This window comes from Triticum dicoccoides, chromosome 7B, assembly GCF_002162155.2.
Source record: "Triticum dicoccoides isolate Atlit2015 ecotype Zavitan chromosome 7B, WEW_v2.0, whole genome shotgun sequence".
In the NCBI taxonomy this organism is placed as follows: domain Eukaryota; kingdom Viridiplantae; phylum Streptophyta; class Magnoliopsida; order Poales; family Poaceae; genus Triticum; species Triticum dicoccoides.
This window is the reverse complement of record NC_041393.1, coordinates 77,451,675-77,460,299: the sequence shown is the minus strand read 5'-3', so window position 1 is coordinate 77,460,299 and position 8,625 is coordinate 77,451,675. Positions and strand designations below refer to the sequence as shown.

At 53.3% G+C, this 8,625-nt stretch overlaps 1 pseudogene; it reads left to right on the top strand.

Moving 5' to 3' along the window:
* The first annotated feature begins 6,208 nt into the window (after positions 1–6,208).
* LOC119336010 lies at positions 6,209–8,321 on the top strand (annotated as a pseudogene).
* Positions 8,322–8,625: the final 304 nt, after the last annotated feature.

Genomic DNA, 8,625 nt, shown 5'->3' with positions numbered 1-8,625 from the left:
TTTCGAGAGATGAGAAACCTAGCCAACTCGTTGGTTGGGGTCACTAAGAGGGTTTTCTGGGTTGGCTTGGGTGCGATTTGCTGGTCCCTTTGGACGATTAGGAACAAATTTACTATTGAACATGTCTTTCCTTCGAAGGTTGCTGACGTTCTTTTCAAATCATGTATATTCTTGCAGCAGTGGAGATCATTGACTAAAGAGGATGATCGGGGAGCTCTGGACCTGCTAATCTCTAAAATTCGGGCCTCGGCGTCCTCCATCTCCGGGGAGGCTCCTGATGTCTAACCTGCTTGGTGCAGTCTCGTCCTTCCTGTTGGTGGTTGTTTCGTTTTCCTTCCGGCCTGCATGCCGTGTTTGGCAGGTTGCCATGTACCCCTAGTACTTTCGTGTGCCTTGGATTATTTCTGATGTTGTGGATGTTGGGTGTATCGCCCTGGTTGATGTTTGGGTTTATGACGCTGCCTTGTGGCTTTATTTATAAAGTCGGGCTTAGGCCTTTTCTCTAAAAAATGATCTGAAACCTGCTGTTGCAGCCTTTGCACTATTGTACATGGCACTGAAGATACACTCCATAAAAGGGGAGGGATACCCTTCATCAAAGAAAGCATAATGTACTAAGAAGTGTGGTCGGAGCCTCGGAGGTCAAGAGAGATCAGAGAGAGAAACATCAAAGACAGTTTCATTCTGATGGATATACAAAATTAGTAGCCCGAGTAGGCAAGTCCGCTCGAAGATTGCTTACTAGTGAATTACCAACATGATGGCCAGTGTACAATGGTGTGCACCAAGGTGCTAGGATTGAGAGTTATTAGGAAATGTAATGATGCTCCAGGGGAATATGTGACTGTTTAGCATTTTTTGTTGATTAGGTCTGATTAGCTATTTCCTCCTGCAACCCTCTTGCCAACTACGTACTAGAAAGGTGCTGAATAGAATTGCTGAAGTGTCTTGCCCTTGTTGGAGGGGACGTATATGTATTAGATAGAGTAGAGGCTTATCCTTGATTGTCTTCGAACGATCATAGCTAAAGCTCATGATTTCGCACGCCTCTAGAATAATGCTCTAGGAGATTTTGGCCGCTGTTACAGAACTATCAGAGCAGAGCTTGTAGTCTACAAGTCGTAAGAGCTGATGCTTTGGAAAGATAGCTGCCATCAGGGTGATGTCACGACATCCACTATTTTACAAGGTTGCTTTAAAGGGCAAGAATCATCAAACATATTATTAGGGCATCTCCAACGACAATCCGTAAATTTTTTCCGCATCCCTCCGCGGACATGGGTGGACCAGTCCTCGAAACACGGACGCGAGAGGCCGTCCATTGCTGCTAAAATTGTCAGACATGTCTCAAACGGCCTTTAATAAGGGTCCAATTATTATCAAAGGGGTTCTTTGTCTTAACGAAATCATGCATGAGCTCGAAAGGACGAAAATGCTTACAATTATCCTTAAACTAGAGTTCGAAAAAACGTACGACAGGGTTAGTTGGTCATTCTTATCTGAGGTCTTGCACCGCAAAGGGTTTATCCCTACGTTCATCCACATATTTTTTGTGAGGAACCGTTCATCTACATAGTATTGCAAATCGTCTGGGCAGGACAAATTGCAATCAGTAAAGTTACTAAGCTCTCTCGGCTACGAGCGTCCTGGTGAATCAAGGGTGGTCGGCAGCTGGATGGGCCCTGCCAGTACGTGTATGCACCATTGGGTTTGACTTTTGGGCCCACTAGTGTATAATGAGCGCTACTTGAACGCGTCGACACATTTGGTCCGCGCGTGTCTGTTTGGGTCAAAACATACGAAAATTCTGGCCCAACACGCCGACACAAACCCAAATTTCGTTCGCCTCGTGTCCGTGTGGATGCATTTCAGACTCAAATTTGTCGGATGTCCCACTGTCGTGGCCGGATATCAACCTTCCCCATGGCTGGCATCACAACCTCCACCTCATTCCGATGTCGGGCGTGCAGTAGTGTCCGCGAGCACATGCGGCAGAGATCTACAACCGACATGCCCTTCTCACGCTGGTGCATCACCGTGACCCAGATGCTAGACAGCTCCAACTGGCACGTCTAGTTCGCCACGGAGCAAGATGTGCGCCACGACGGCCGTCCAGGTCGAGGCCCGCCCTCCACTGCCACCGCCGGTGGTGAAGGAGTGGAAGCAGAGGCTGAGTACCAGGCCTCACTCGAGGAGGCACTCCAGCGCACCCTTGAAGAGTCATGCATGAGGAGGACGCGCGCTGGATTGGCATGGAGGAGGCGCTCCAGCTCTCCACGGCAGTCGAATGCGTCTGCCCGCCACCACCACCGGCACCACCAACATCGCTGGTGCCCAAGGCGGTGCTAGATCTACCCGACGGCGTCCGTGGGAGGTTCCAGTGGACCAGCATCCTCGGGCAGTGGGTCAACGCGCCGCCCGTGTGGATGCATTCCACCGCCGATGAGGAGGCGCAACACCTTGAAGTGTGGAAGGGGCACTGGCTGGCAGATGAGTGGGCCACGCCGAGCAGCAAATTTAGCGGGAGCGCGAGAAGGAGGAGCATCGACAACGTTTGGCGCACAAGGAGGAGGAGGAGGAGCGGTGACAAAAGTAGGAGGAGGTGCGCGCTGTGCCAAGGAGCATTGTCGCCGCAGCAGCAGCAAATGCCGGAGGAGGAAGCGTCGGTGGCCAACCGGCGGGCCTTCCCTTGGGCTGAGGTGGCGGTGTACTCCAACCCCACCACTCCGAGGACGATGACTAGGGCTGTGGGATGTGACAGAGGGGTTGGTTTTTTATTTATTTATGTTTTTTTGTATAATTATTAGGTTTAAAGTGGACTTTGGCTGGTGTTTTTTATTATGTTTTATTAATATGCATGCATGCTTATTTTGTTTTTTTTAAGACCGTGTGAATTAAAATGCGTCTATGGTGTTGGGGGCATTCAAATCCAAAATCAGACACGTGCATCTCTTTGATCGATCCAAGCGGACAAAATCATATCGGTTTGCTTCGGCCGGTTGAAATTGCCTTGATGGCGGTTTGGGACGCCTTGTTGTCCATGTGTCCGCGTCGCTCTGCTTTTCCATGCTAGGGTCGGTGTGATTCTGCCTTCTCTCTGATTGGATTCTTATCTTTTGTTCATCCTGCATATTTGGATGAGGGGGCGGCGGCTCTGGTCTCTCTTCGGAGAGTGGGTGGCACCGCTCTTGGCCGGAGAGGAGGATCCAGTGCTGGCCGCTGCTTCTCCTCTGCGTTGGCTGCTTTGGTGCTGCTCACGTCAGATGGAAATCGCGGCCTTTCTCGGCCTGTGAAGTTGCCTTGTCTGTCTCCTTCTGTAAGCTCACAGGTTTGCTATTCTTGCGGACATTTTTCGTTTGCTCCCATATGTTGGGGCACAATTTGTCTCCGTTTAGCCTCAAATAGACGCGGCCGGACCATTTAGGGTTGCGCGTTGGATTTGGCCTTAGTATCATATGTCTGTAGCTACCACATTGTTGTATGCAATATTCTGATATGCTTTTGTTAGGGTGAAATAAACTTTTGATCAAATGCTCTCTTTGGAACTCTCTAAGTGAATAGTGTTCAGTATAATGCTTCCGCACCTGCGTGCCGCCCCCGGGGCGGTCGGCCTCCATGACCGCCGCCGGGGGCCGCGCCGCCCGTACCTAGGGTTCGTCCGGCGGCCGTGTTGGTCGGCTTCCCTAGAGAGTCTTTTTTCCCGATCCTTTGATCCGGATTCTCTCTCTCGCCAGTCGCTTTGATCGGCGTCTACTTTTTGGTTTTCCGGTCTATGTGATCCGATTTGCGTCGCCCACTGCCGCCGTCGACCCCGTGCACCTCTACTCCAACACCGGCGCGATTGGCCAGCTTCTTCACCGACCCGGCGGAGTCGCGGGCCGTCCCCGCGTCTGCCCGTCTGTCGCCCCGACGCGGCGGCCTCGCGCGTCGTCCGTGCATCGGCCCGCCGGTCGCCCCGACCCGGCGGCCTCGCGTCATGCGGCGGCCCTTCACCGCCGCCGTTCGCGCGATGGTCCGCCCGTCGATCTACGCCGGCCGTCACCGCCCTGCTCTGACCGGGACTCCTGCATCACCCCGACCCGACGGCCTCGCGCCATGCGGCGGCCAATCATAGCCGCCCTATCGCCCGCCGCCACCAGCTTCATCTCGGACTCCGCCGCCACCACGCCTCCACCGAGCGGCGTCCCCGACCTCGCGCGCGATCGGCTTGATCACCCGCTCGCCGCCGCGATCCGCCTCATCTACGTCGCGCAACTGACCTGACCCGTCGGTTACGCGCGCCTCCGCAGGTCCCGTGAAGACCGTCCCTGAGTTCAGCGCCTCTCCACCGATCGAGCATCGGGCTGCTGCTGCGTCGCCCCGTCGGGCCACAGCACCGTCGCCCCGTGGTTCTTCTCCCGGCTGCACCGACCCGCATCACCGCTGGGTCGCCCCTTCGGGCTGTAGTGCCGCGGCCCGCGGTCCCTCCGCCCCGAGGGCGTGCGCTCTAGGCCGTCCCGTGGTTGCCACGCCCCTCGCGCCGCCGCTGCGTCGCCCCGTCGGGCCGTAGCGAGCGTGGCACGCGGTCCACGCCGCCATCCCGAGGCCGTCCCCGCGGTTGCACCGACTCGCGAACCGCCGTTGTGTCGCCCTTTTGAGCCGCAACGTCGCGGCCCGCTGTCCCTCCGCCGCCCAGAGGTCTTCCCGCCGTCGCCCCGACCCGTCTGCCGCTGCTGCGTCGCCCCTTCGGGCCGTAGCGCCGCGGCCCGCGGTCCACTCCGCCGTCTCCGCACGTCGACCTTCCGTGGTATGCGCCGCAACGTCTCCCTTGGCGCGGGAACGCCACCATCCGCGCCAGTCTTCGTCAAGCTGTCAGGGTTCTTCGCCTACTTCGAGCACCGCAGCCGCGCTCCTAACCTAGCCGCCGCCGCCGCCGTCAGGCCGCCGCCGCCACTCTTCTTTGGCCGCCGCCGCCGCTACCCACGTAGCCGCCGCGACCGCCCGTCCACCTTCTTCGTCTTCGTCCAAGCACCAGCCCATCGCCAGCGTCGCCGTCATCTACCCCGACCACTTCGTCTACTCCGACCACCATTGGTGACATCGGCCCCGCGCCGATGGACGCCGCAATCGTCGTCGAGTTCTTCTCTGCTGGCCCCTCTGATTTCTCCGACATGGCGTACAGTTTGTGCAGGTCCCTCGTCTACGCATGCCCGGTGCTGGCAACACTAATGCGTGCCTTCATCCACGACGTGTCTCTGGGCCTGGCAAGCCTGGTCGGTGTTTCGTCAACTTCGTCTTCGTCCGTCTATGCATGCCCGGTGCTGGCAACACCGGTGCGTGACTTCGTCTACGATATGTCTCCGGGCTTGGCAAACCCGCCGCAACGCGTCGTCAACAACATCTCCTCTCCGGCGCACCACTACTTCGACACCACTGCGCCCATGCTAACTCGGCGCCCCCTTGCGCCCGCGGCTCCATGGCGACTTCCTCGACATCGGCCACCCTGACTCGACATCGACCATGGCATTCTTCGCACGGCTACCTCGACCACGGCTCCACCACACACGCTCTCGGCTATATCAACAAACGGCACAAAGGGCTACCGCCTGCTTGACCAACCTCATTGGTTTCCACTCCAGCCATGACTCCGCGATGCGTCGACTATTACGACTGTGGGGGGGTGTCCGTCGGCTTGCCTTCGGATTCTTCTCCAGTCTCACCGTCTGCGTCGCTACCGTTATGACTGCGGGGGGATGTTGAGTATAATGTTTATTAGAAAAGACGAGATAGACTAGGATTTGTTCTGGCTTGTCTTGTACTTCAAGTAGATGATTGTACTCCTATATATATGCCCACGAGGCTCAAGAAATACAACAAACTATTCCACCAATCATCTCTCTCCCTTCTAACAAATAGGACTTACATGAGAACTGAAGGCATTTTTTGGAAAATAAGACATTGGTAGGGAGGCCCAAATGCAGGAACTATAGTTGGGGGAGGCAAGTGAGAAGGTGGCGATGGACTAGGTTTTTTCTCTTAGTTTGTGTTGGCATTGAAATTATTTGCTTTTTTCTCTTAGTTTGCGGTGGCATTAAAAACCGCACAACAAGGCACACATTTCCTTCTAGTCATGTTTGGAAAAGGGTAAATTCTCAAAGTTGTCAATTCTTTACATACATGTCATTGTTATGTTTGTATCTATGACTATCCAATCCAAGCATCCCCATTTCCTCTTTCTAAGTTTAGCTTCTGTTGTTCTTCCCCACTGTCCTCTGAGAAGCGAAATGCCGCCGACCGCATCCTGCTGCCGGCACCCGTCGCTATCGTAAACCAAACCAAGGTACCTTTCTGACTCCTCATAGGACCACCGGCACCACCGGGTTAATTTTTCTCCGGCAGATCCATGATTTCCTCTCTCCATTTGCAGATCTGACCTGACCGTGTCCCTGCCTAGCCCTTCCTCCTCCATGGAGGAGGCGCAGAAGGGGGAGATCTTCAAGGGGAACACCAGGCCGAGCTCCATGGACGGGGCGGAGAAGGGGGAGATCTGCGAGAGGAACACCAAGCCGAGGCTAGACGACCATCCGCAGGTGACGGCGGCGGGGGCGGCCAGTCTGTTCAACGTCGACCTCATCCTGGAGATCCTCTCCCGCCTCCTAGCCAGATCCGTCCACCGCTTCAAGTGCGTATCAGTGCTCTGGCGCGACCTCATCGCCGACCCCGCCAACCACAAGAAGCTGCCCCAGACCCTTGCCGGCTTCCTCTACACGTCCTTCTACAACAGCAGGTATCGCCACCACTTCGCCGGTTTCTCCGGCGGCGCAGCCTCCTTCAACCCTTCCCTCCCTTACATACATCCTAACAAGGATGAGGGCATCACCCTGGTGGACGCTTGCAATGGCCTCCTTCTCTACCGCCGTTACAACAGTAGCAGTCATGATTACCATTTTGTTGTGTGCAATCCCGCCACCGGGAGGTGGGTGGAGCTGCCACCTCAACCTCAAACGCAGGAGACAATGAACAGACTTAACCATACCGCAGGCCTGGCTTTCGATCCAGCAGTCTCGTCCCATTTCCATGTTCTTTGTTTCGAGCGGACCTTTCCGAAAACTTTGATCACATGAGTGAACATCTACTCGTCTCGCACAGGAGCCTGGATTCATAGAGACAGCGGGATAGTTGAGAAAGCTACCCTGTTCAGGAGTAAATGTGTCTTTGTTGGCGGTATGATGTACATCATGGGTAACCTGGAGGACATCAACGACGAGTATGTGCTGGTGGGGGTGGACATGGAGGGGAAAGTGTGGAAGACTATCCGTGTGCCGTATGGTTCAAAATTTGGTACTATTGGATTGTCGCAGGGGTGCTTACACTATGCTATAGCTCCTCCCAATAATAGCAATGAAATCCTAGTTTCTGAGATAGCACTCTGGTGCCTCAAGGATTGTGACAGTAAACAATGGGTCCTAAAGCATACTGCCAGCATAGATACACTTATGAGCATGACTTGGGAGAAGTACAGGGTGGTTGAGATTCATCCAGATTGCGACACCATTTTCCTGGCTCAGTGTGGAGGTGATACCTTGGTATCATATGACATGTCGCATCAGAAAGTGGGCTGTATCATTAATCTTGAGAAAAACAGTGTACACAAATTTCTACCCTATGTTCCTCTGTTCTCAGAGCCATTAGCTGATGCTGAGGGGTAGTAACTTTACCTTCAAACCACCCCTATGTTTCCTCCCAAAAACTGGCTCTTCTTTTGTCTGAACAATTTGTCTGTGTGCCTCTGAATCTGCTTCAATCATGCCCCCCCAATTTGCTGGCGCTTATACTCCTGCTTGCTTGATTTCCAGTTCAGACTTCAGAGTAATGCCTGGTAAACCTACAGATTAAGCATCATTTCATTTTCAAAGAATGTTATTACCCTTGTCCGTGTTTGCCTAGCACTGGCTGTTGTTCTGGGCATGTCTTAGTTTCATGGGGCTAAATTATACTGTGATAGGCCCTCTTATCCATAACAATCAGTTATTATTATTATCCGAAATCTTAGTGCATATTGTCAACCTACTAGTGTACTAAAAGGTTCAGTCAGACTTGTTACTGTTGTGATCTCTAGTTGACTTGATGCAGTTGGTATTTTTCAAAGCACTTCCTTTGTGAAATTCTTTATTTCGTTTTGCTGTAGCTAATGATTCAGTAAAGCTTTGGATCTACTGACTACAGAGAAATTGTAGTAATGTCTAAAAGTGTAATATAATTGTTAGCTTTGATGAAAAAAAAAAGTGGCAGGTGTATGCGTGTTTGGTCCATCATGTAAGTTTGTGCTTCACGTAGGATTTTGTCAGGTGCCAGGACGGGGCATTTGCTGTGCTAGAAATGTAGTGACCATGAACATACAGGCTTGTCTATTGGTTTAGACGCTTCGCGATATGCGCTCTTAACGCAAAGCGGCCGATGTGCCTTGTGGCTGTACGCGTCGGAACCGTACGCGGCAAGGAAGAAAAATCACCGTATACATCGTCAGACTCCCAGATTCTGTCAAAAGATGCAAATCCTAGTGTCAATATCTTGCTGTGCGCTAAGCCGCTAACTCCTATGAAAACCTGCAAGGTGGAAAATCATCTTTAGGAAAAGCAAAACAAA